Raw genomic sequence first — 9096 nt, 5'->3', positions numbered from 1 at the left:
TTTAATCTACTTTATCTCAGAGGCAGAACTAGGGAAAATGGGTAGAAGTCACAGAGGGGAAGATGTTGACTTGATGTAAAGAAAAACTTCCTAACAACTACAGTTGTCCAAATGTTGAATGTGTTATCTTGGCAGGCCTACTGTAGAAATATGAGAAGAGGTAGTATGATCATTTATTAGTGATGCTATAGTCAAAATTCTTATTTAGGTATGAGTTGGATTAGATGACTTCTGACATCCCTTCCTATTTTGAGATTCTCTAACCCTGAAAATAAACAAAAGAACTTATGGTAAATGACATACTTCATTTTTATTGAGGGAAAAATTTTAAAAGGAACAATATTTTTTAAAAAACTTTTTTAAAAACTTTAAACTTTTAAAATTTAGGTAAGTAGATTATTTTGTAAAATAAACCATAAATATAATTCATTTTTAGAATGAGTCCACATTTTTCTGCAACTTAAAAGATCCTTTAATCCTTTGAAATGATACCAAAGAAGTTATTTGGCCATGTCTGTCCATAGCCACCCAAATAAATCATATGCTTGTGAAATATGGGGCTTTGGCATTTAAAGCTTTTCAAAGTTTTAAAAACTCTTTCCTATCTGTCCAATCACACACATTATTTCTCTCCCATGCACTCACTCACTAACCTCTTTGTCATTCTTAACATGTGATTGTCTATCTCTTGTCTCTTTGCCCTTGCAATGGCTGCTCCCCATGCCTGGAATATATTCCTTCCTCTCCTTTGCCTCTTAGAGTCTCTGCCTTCCTTCAAGGCTCAGCTGTGTGTGTGTGTGTGTGTGTGTGTGTGTGTGTGTGTGTGTGTGTACCTACATGCTATCCTCTCCATTAGAATGTGAGTTCCTCCAGGGAATACTTTTGCTTTTCTTTTATATCCCTAAGGCTTAGCTTGGGGCAAATAGTTAGGGCTTACTTAATGCTGGTTGAATGATTGGTTGGTTGATTATTTATGCTCTTGGTACCATTCCCACTCCCACTTCCTATGGGACTTTTTCCTCTTCAATTATGTTTTGCATTTTTAGTATCTTCAGTATTTCCTCTCAATTGGCTCTTTCTGTTTGGACTACAAACAATCTCTGGTCTCCTTTAGACTAAAATATTTCCTTACCAATGTCAATTATTCTTATTTTATCATAAGATCCTAGGATAGAAGAATTAAGAACTAGAAAGGACATTAGAGATCACTTTGTCTAACACTATTATTTTAAAAATGAGACTCAAACAAGAGATGTGACCTATAAACTTTTCTACCTTTTTTCACATCACTCTTCTCCAGCACCTGCCTTTGTGCATATATACAAGACATCCCTAATGTTTACGATGCATGCCTTCCTCTTCTCTTTTATTAAATATTGCACATAGGTGTAACCCTTTACATGTGGCCACCACGAAAGTCACTCTAGGTTATTTCGAGTTTCAGCATCCACATAAACATTAGCTCATGAGATCCTAGAAATATATTTATTTAATTTGCTAAACAAACCAGAGGATACATTAGTTCAAAGAAAAATATATTTAACTAAAGAGATTATCCATAAATTCCCAGAAAGATTCTTCCACCACCACACCCATACACAAGGTATACTTGTCGACAGGTTCCCACACCATGGGATACATGCCAGGAACACACATAGACGAGAACAACATGGGGAACACACAGTCAGAGAATGTGTATCTGGAGAAGAATTATGGAGAGAGAAACAACAGGTATAACAGGGGAACTCATGTTCCTGATGTGGATGACATGATTTTTCTGTTCTCTGCAGGGAATTTCTGCTTGAGCTGTGCTTTATTTTCCCCTGTGTAGGCATTTTTCCTGAGCTGTTGCTGCTCTTTGCTACAGTCCACTGGTCTTCAGTTGCAACATGCTTCTCTTGCTATTGTAGTTCTACCCACAAGGAGCTTACATTCTTTTTTTTTCCTTCTTTTATAATTTCACTTGGTTTTTTTTGTGTTGTTGTTCAAGGCAATCTGGGTTAAGTGACTTGCCCTAAGACATACAGCTAGTAAGTGTCAAGTGTCTGAGGCTGGATTTGAATTCAGGACCTCTTGACTCCAGGGCCAGTGTTCTATCCGCTGCACCATAAGTGAGTACCAGGGTCTCCCATTGTATCCTGGGTCATCTCCAGTCATCCTGATGAATATCCGGTCACTGGATCCAGATGGCTCTGGAGGAGAAAGTGAGGCTGGTGACCTTGCACAGCCCTCCTTCACTCAAATCAAAGTCAACTGCAAGTCATGTCATCATTTCCCTGATGCCATGGGACTCTTCGAGAATGAAGGACAAACACAACAAGTAGTTAGGATCTCAGATCTGAAAAGCTCATAGCTATAGGCTATTCCAGTTCTTTTGAGATGCAAACCCTAGTCAGCAACACATGAGCGTTTGAATCTGTCTTTTTGAACTGTTTTTTCCCCTGCCAGTCCAACTTGTTTCTGTCTAAATTTGTATTTGAATTACATTCTTAAATTCCTTTTAAAATTTTAAATTCCCTGCCATAACTCTGGGTCTCTAGACTAAGTCCCTTCAAATCAGCCTGGGTACTCTACTTAGCAAAGGAGTTAGGCAGAGGTAGAATTAAAATATCCTTTCAACCCACATAATACAGCTCAGTTGCCATGAAAATAAATTTATAATATAGAAATGAGCCTGTTGCAATTGGTGGAACTGGCAACTTTTGCCTATTTCCCACCAAAACCCCCAAATAGTTGTACTCCCAGTTTGTACTTAGGGGACTTAGGTGGCACAGTGGATAGAGTTCTGGGCCAGTAGTCAGGAAGACCTGAGTTCAAATCTAGCCTCAGATAGCTACTAGCTGTGTGAACCTGGGCAAGTCATTTAGCCTCTGTTTGCTTTCTGTAAAATGAGGATAATAATAGCACCCATCTCCCAGAGTTGCTATGAGATAATAATTGAAAAAACTCTTAGCATGGTGCCTGACACAAAGTGAGCACTATGTAAATGTTAGCTTATTTCATATATGTGTGTGTGTGTATATGCACACATACACATACATGTACATATATGCACACACAAATGTATATGTGTACATATATGTGTCTGTATATGCATATGTATGTATGTTTATGTGCATATACACACCATCACCCACACACACACATGCACACATATGTATACACACACACATACACACATATACTGTATCCAAAGTAGGAAGTTCTTACCCTTTTTGAGGGTAAGAACTCATTGCTTTGTACTTTTTGGGGGAAATCTAGGCCTGTCATTTTATCTGTGTAATCAATCCATCAATAATCAACCAATAAATACATATTAAGCACCTACTTACTGTGCTGGGGATGCAGAAAGAGACAAGACAGACCTGTCTTTCAAGGAGCTCACAGTCTGTTTAGGAGCTCCTTGTAAGGAACTTACTCTGCCTATATAGATTTTAACTTTCCCTGCAACTTGTAGTCTGAAAGAATAGCATGGGGAATTGTGAAATTAAATAAGTTGCCCAGAGTCACAACAGACAATATGTGTTAGAGATGGGACTCGAACCCCTGCTTATAAATAGTAGGTGCTTGATGTTTGTTGAATTGAATTGTAGTTAAGTTCTCTCTCTCTGTCTCTGTCTCTCTGTCTCTCTCTTTGTCTCTGTCTGTCTCTCTGTCTGTCTGTCTCTCTGTCTGTCTCTCTCTGTGTGTCTGTCTCTTTTTCTCTCTCTCACTACTAAATTTTATAGAAAAGTAATGTATGGTCATTATTTCCACTTTGTGCCTTCTACTCCCTTCTTAACTGTGCTGTCTGGCTTCTGTCCTGGACATTCTACTGAAGTTGATTACTTGAATGTCACCAATGACCTACTCATGATGAAATCCAATGATCTATTCTCAGTCATCTGCCTCCTTAACCTTTATTTAGAATCTGGCATTATTAATTGCTCCCTCCTTCTTGACATTTTCTTCTCTTTGCCTCCATGATATCACATTCTCCTGGTTATTTCCAACCATTCTAATTATTCCATTTTTTGCTCTTTTCTTACTCTTTCACTCAGTAAATGATGATTTTCCCCTAATACCCTGTCCTCACACTTCTCCTTCATTATGTTGTCACCCTTAGCAACCTCATTCACTTCCTACACATCTCTATGAATACAACTTCCATAACTATATCTCTAACTCCCAACACTTTTCTGAGCTCCATTCAAAACTTTATGCTTGCTAAACATAGCCACCTGGATGGAAATTCTTTTAGTACTTCACATTCATGTCCAAGATAAAATTTCTCCTATATCCCTCGAGTCAGATAAGATTCCTGACTTCTGTATTTTAATGTCAACATCATTCTCCCAGAAACTTAGATTTTCAACCATATTCAACCATATTCAACTCCTTTGCCTACAGTTAATCAGTCAAGTCCAGCCAACTTTGTCATTGTCATAGATTTCTTATCCATTTTTCTTTTTCTATTTCTACTACCACTAGTCAAATTCACATCCCCAGTACCTCAAGAATATTACGATTACCCACACCTGGACTCCGACCTTTAATGTCTATCCCCTCCAATATATTTCACATGTGTGTGTGTGTGTGTGTGTGTGTATTTAGGGTAATCTTCTTAAAGCACAGACCTGATCATGTCACCCTCTCCATCTTTTCTCTGAACAGAAATCTTCCATGGCTCCTTATTATCAACGGAATTTATTTCAAAGTCCTTAATATTTAAATGGTGCTTTTAAAAAAAATTGGTATAAGGAATTCCTAATGAGGTAGTTGTTGTTCAGTTGTTCTAGTCATGTCCAACTCTTTGTGACTGCATTTGGGGTTTTCTTGGGAAAGATCCTAGGATGGTTTGCTCTTTCCTTCTCCTGCTAATTTTACAGGTGAGGAATATGAGGGAAACAAGGTTAAATGACTTGCTCAGAGTCACACAGCTAGTAAGTGACCGAAGCCAGATTTAAACTCAGGTCTTCCTGATTCCAGGCCCTGCGCTGTGTCCATTGCAACACTTTTGATATTCGAAGTCCCCTAATATTTGTTCTTAGCCTACGTTTTCAGCTTATCTTTCACTCCTATCATACTCTTCATTCTTGGTAAATGGACTGCTTTTTTTTCCGCTAACATGTCTACACATTTCCTGCAGTCACAGTAGGCAGCTCAGTGGCTTAGTGGATAGAGCACCAGGACTAGAGTCAGGAAGACTTGAGTTTAAATTTGACCTCAGTCATCTACTAGCTGTGTAACCCTGGACAAGTCACTTAACCCTGTTTACCTTAGTTTTCTCATCTATAAAATGAGCTGGAGAAGAAAATGGCAAACCACTCCAGTATCTTTGCCAAGAAAACCCCAAATAGGGTCACAAAGAGTTGCACATGACCGAACAACAACAACCTATTTCCACTTTGGTTTTCTTTTTTTCTCCCAATAGGTTGGAGGGTGTCAGAGGAAGAGAAAATAAACTTCTACTATTTTTTGAAATAGAGAGACGCAGAGATACTACAGATGTGAAATATTGCATGAGCTTTCTGATGAGGTTACTGTATTAGTTTTGCTTAACTGTTTTCCCTTGTTACACGTGATCTCTCATGAAGTAAGAGTAAGCTGTAAATATGGATAATGTAAAAAGCAAAACAAAACAAAAACCACACAGACACAGAGAGGCGCACACACACACACACACACACACACACACACACACACACACAATGTCTCATTCAGCCCCCTCAATCACTCACCTCTCAGTCAGGAGGTGGGTAGTATATTTCATCATCAGTCCTTTAGAATAATGAATACCTATTGTATTGGTCAATTATGGTTCTTACAGCTTTTAAAATTGTTTTTTATGGCATTGTTATTGTATAAATGGTTCCATTCATCAGTTATAGGACTTATAAAAATCCTCAAATTTTGTCCGTTTTTGTGATAATTTTGACTCAATTCAACCAGCATTTATTAAATGCCTACTATATGTCATGTACTGTCAGCCAATCAACCAATCGATCAATCAATAAACATTTATTAAGTTCTTACTATGTGCCAAAAATTCTGCTAAGCACTGGGAATACAAAATGATGCAAAATACAATGGGGGGGGGGAGTATAAAGTTACAAAGACAAAAATGAAACTGTCTCTTCCTCACAGTACCCTACAATCCATAGGAGGGAAGAGATAAGGAAATAACAAAATACACATGAACTGAGCCTTGAAGGAAATGAGGGGTTCCAAGAAGTGATAGTGAGGATGGTGAGTTTCCCAGGCAAGAAGCAAGGAAAGCATAAAGGGAAGAAATAGTATTTCTTTGATGGGGAATAGATAGATGAGAGATAGATAGATAGATAGATAGATAGATAGATAGATAGACAAATAGACAGATAGACAGACGGATGGATAGATGAATGGATGGATAATAGAGCATTTATTAAGCAGTTACTATGTACTTACTACCTACTTAGTATTTACTAGTGCACTAAGAATTGGGAATAGAAATATAAGCAACCAAGACAGTCTCTGCCCTCAAAGACCTTACATGCTAGTGAGGGAATGCAACCCGTAGAGGGAGAAGCTCTAAGGAAGATGGAAGAGAGAAAAGTGACTTGGAGGTTTAGGCCCCTCCTGAAAGATAAGGCAAATGCTCATCTATCAAGTATCCTGGAAGCAGAGTCCATGTTACCACCTGGAGCAGGTAGAGGTGATTTTCAGAGTAGAAGCAAAACAGGAAGTATAACTGTTTGTAATACTGGACAAAGAGTATTAAGAAATCAATCTAGGGTGATAGCATGAAGTGGCATCATATTTTGAAATTCTTTGAATGCCCAACAAGGAAACTGTATTTTGTCCTAGAGACAATAGTGTATTGATAAAGCTTCTTGAGTGGTGGATTGGCGTAGTCAAACCCATGCTCTAGGAATATCAATTTAATAGAAATACTGAGGATGAATTGGAGAGGGGAGAGTCTTGTGGCTATGAGATCAATCGGGAGGCTGCCGAAATTCTCTAGGCAAATGGTGATGAATGGTTAAAATCAGGTGGTGGCCATGTGAGTAGAGAGAAAAGGACAACTAGAAAAGAGATTGTGAGAGCAGAATTAAATTTTTCATTCGCTTTTGTAGGGGTGGGCTATGATTCATCACTGTTCTGCAACAAGATTAGCTATTTATAAGGCCAAGGATTTAATTCCAAACTCTCTTTCCATTATAGTTATCCAGGAGTTTTCTTGCCATAGCTGCTCTATGGTTATAGAGGCCCTAAGTAAGAAGACAGTGCAACCAACCAGGTGGTGGCACAGACAAGCATAAAAATGCATCAGATTTGCTCTCTCCTGCATTCCTTTCTGTCTTTACCTTGAGGGCACCAGAGATAGCACTGAAGGGCACAAAGGTGCCCCTCTCATTCCATAGAAACATGCTAGACTGTCTGTAATCTTGTGCATATCTGCCAGTACCCAGTTAGATGTCCTATGATATAAAACATATCACTGAAGAGAAGAATGAAGAAAAAAAATCTATGTCCACAATTTGAAAAAGGACTTATGATATCTCATTTTTACTCATGAATGAGTGTTTATGTTTAGCTGGAGAATAAAAGTTTAGTCCTTTTTATGGGAAGAACTCCCACAGCCCATAAAAACATCATTAGTGATAGAAGAGATTCAAAGGACATTGACAAAGAGACAAGTAATAAATTTGATGGGAAAAGGTAAGCAGGTACCCTTTAATAGGTCTCATGACGGATGGAAAAATGGTGTCCTTTCAAGTAAGGACCCCTTTGGGTTTTTAACACACCACAGCTATTTCAGGCTCCCCATAGTGTTTTTGAGGTCAACAAAATCCTTTAACATTTTTATAATCTTTGTAATGCAGGAACTTGTTATTTACTCAGTCGAATACTCTAAAAATGGCAATATCCCTGGTGGTATAAGAAAAATTATAATTCATCAGAATCATATATATGGTTACTGTGAAGGGAAGGGAAATAAAAAGGAGGGGAAAGGGATAAGCATTTATGTAGCGTCAACTATGTGCCAGGAATTGTGCTACGTGCTCTATAAATATTGTCTCTTGATCCTCGAAACAATGCTATGAGGTAGGTGTTGCTATTATTCTCACTTTATAGTTGAGGAAACTGAGGCAAACAGAGGCTAAGTGTGCTACCAAGTAAATCATGATATATGCGTAAAAGGAGACTGACAGGTATGCTTAGCTGCTAAGACAACAAGATGGACCAGTGGATAGAAAGCTGGAATTGGAGTCAGGAAGACCAGGGTGCAAAACATCTGGCCTCAGACACTTACTAGTTGTGTGAAATTGGGCAAATCACTTACCGCCTGTTGACCTTAGTTTCCTTATCTGTAAGATGGGGAGAATCATAGCACCTACTTCCCAGGGTTGTTGTGAATATAAAATGAGATAACATTTGAAAAGTGCTTTGTCAACCGTAAGGCTCTCTATAAATACTAGGTCTTATTATTATGCTTGTGATTTTATGATTCTAAGTATCTTACAACTCTAAGTCAGACTTCTGACAGACAAAAGTTTTGTTCATCTCCTGTATATGGCAACATAAAGACATTTTTGTTTGTTGAGTGAGTGAATGAGCTCTTTTCTTTCCCAGGTTTTCAAGCTCTAGCAGTTTATGGAAATGGGTTTAGAGGATTGTCCTTAAAGTAGACTTCTAAACTCTGACGATGCATTCTTAAAATTTCTTCGGTCCTGAACACCGAACTCCAGTAAGACTTACTTCCTATTGACCATTATGTACATGGCATATATGGAAGAAAAAGAAATTTCACTGGGGAGCTGTCTAAGATGAAATAACAATCAACTTATTTTGGAAATGAAATTAAGTGGTTGCTTCTTACATTAAGCAGTCTAGTGATAAAATGGAATGAAAGTTAGGACACTCTGTTTACGTTATGCCAAAATATTAAAATTTAAAGGGGAAATGACATTCAGTAATTCATGTGTTCTTTTCTATACAATTCAAAATGATAGTAAGTATTTAAAATGTGTTTTTTTTTTCCATCTGCAACATAACAGTTCAGCAAATCCACTGACATTCTGCTCTGTGCTACTGAGGCTAATGTATTTTGGGTAAGTAACTATATACCCAGAA

This window comes from Trichosurus vulpecula, chromosome 4 (assembly GCF_011100635.1).
Source record: "Trichosurus vulpecula isolate mTriVul1 chromosome 4, mTriVul1.pri, whole genome shotgun sequence".
Taxonomy (NCBI): domain Eukaryota; kingdom Metazoa; phylum Chordata; class Mammalia; order Diprotodontia; family Phalangeridae; genus Trichosurus; species Trichosurus vulpecula.
Note: the sequence above shows the minus strand (reverse complement) of the source record.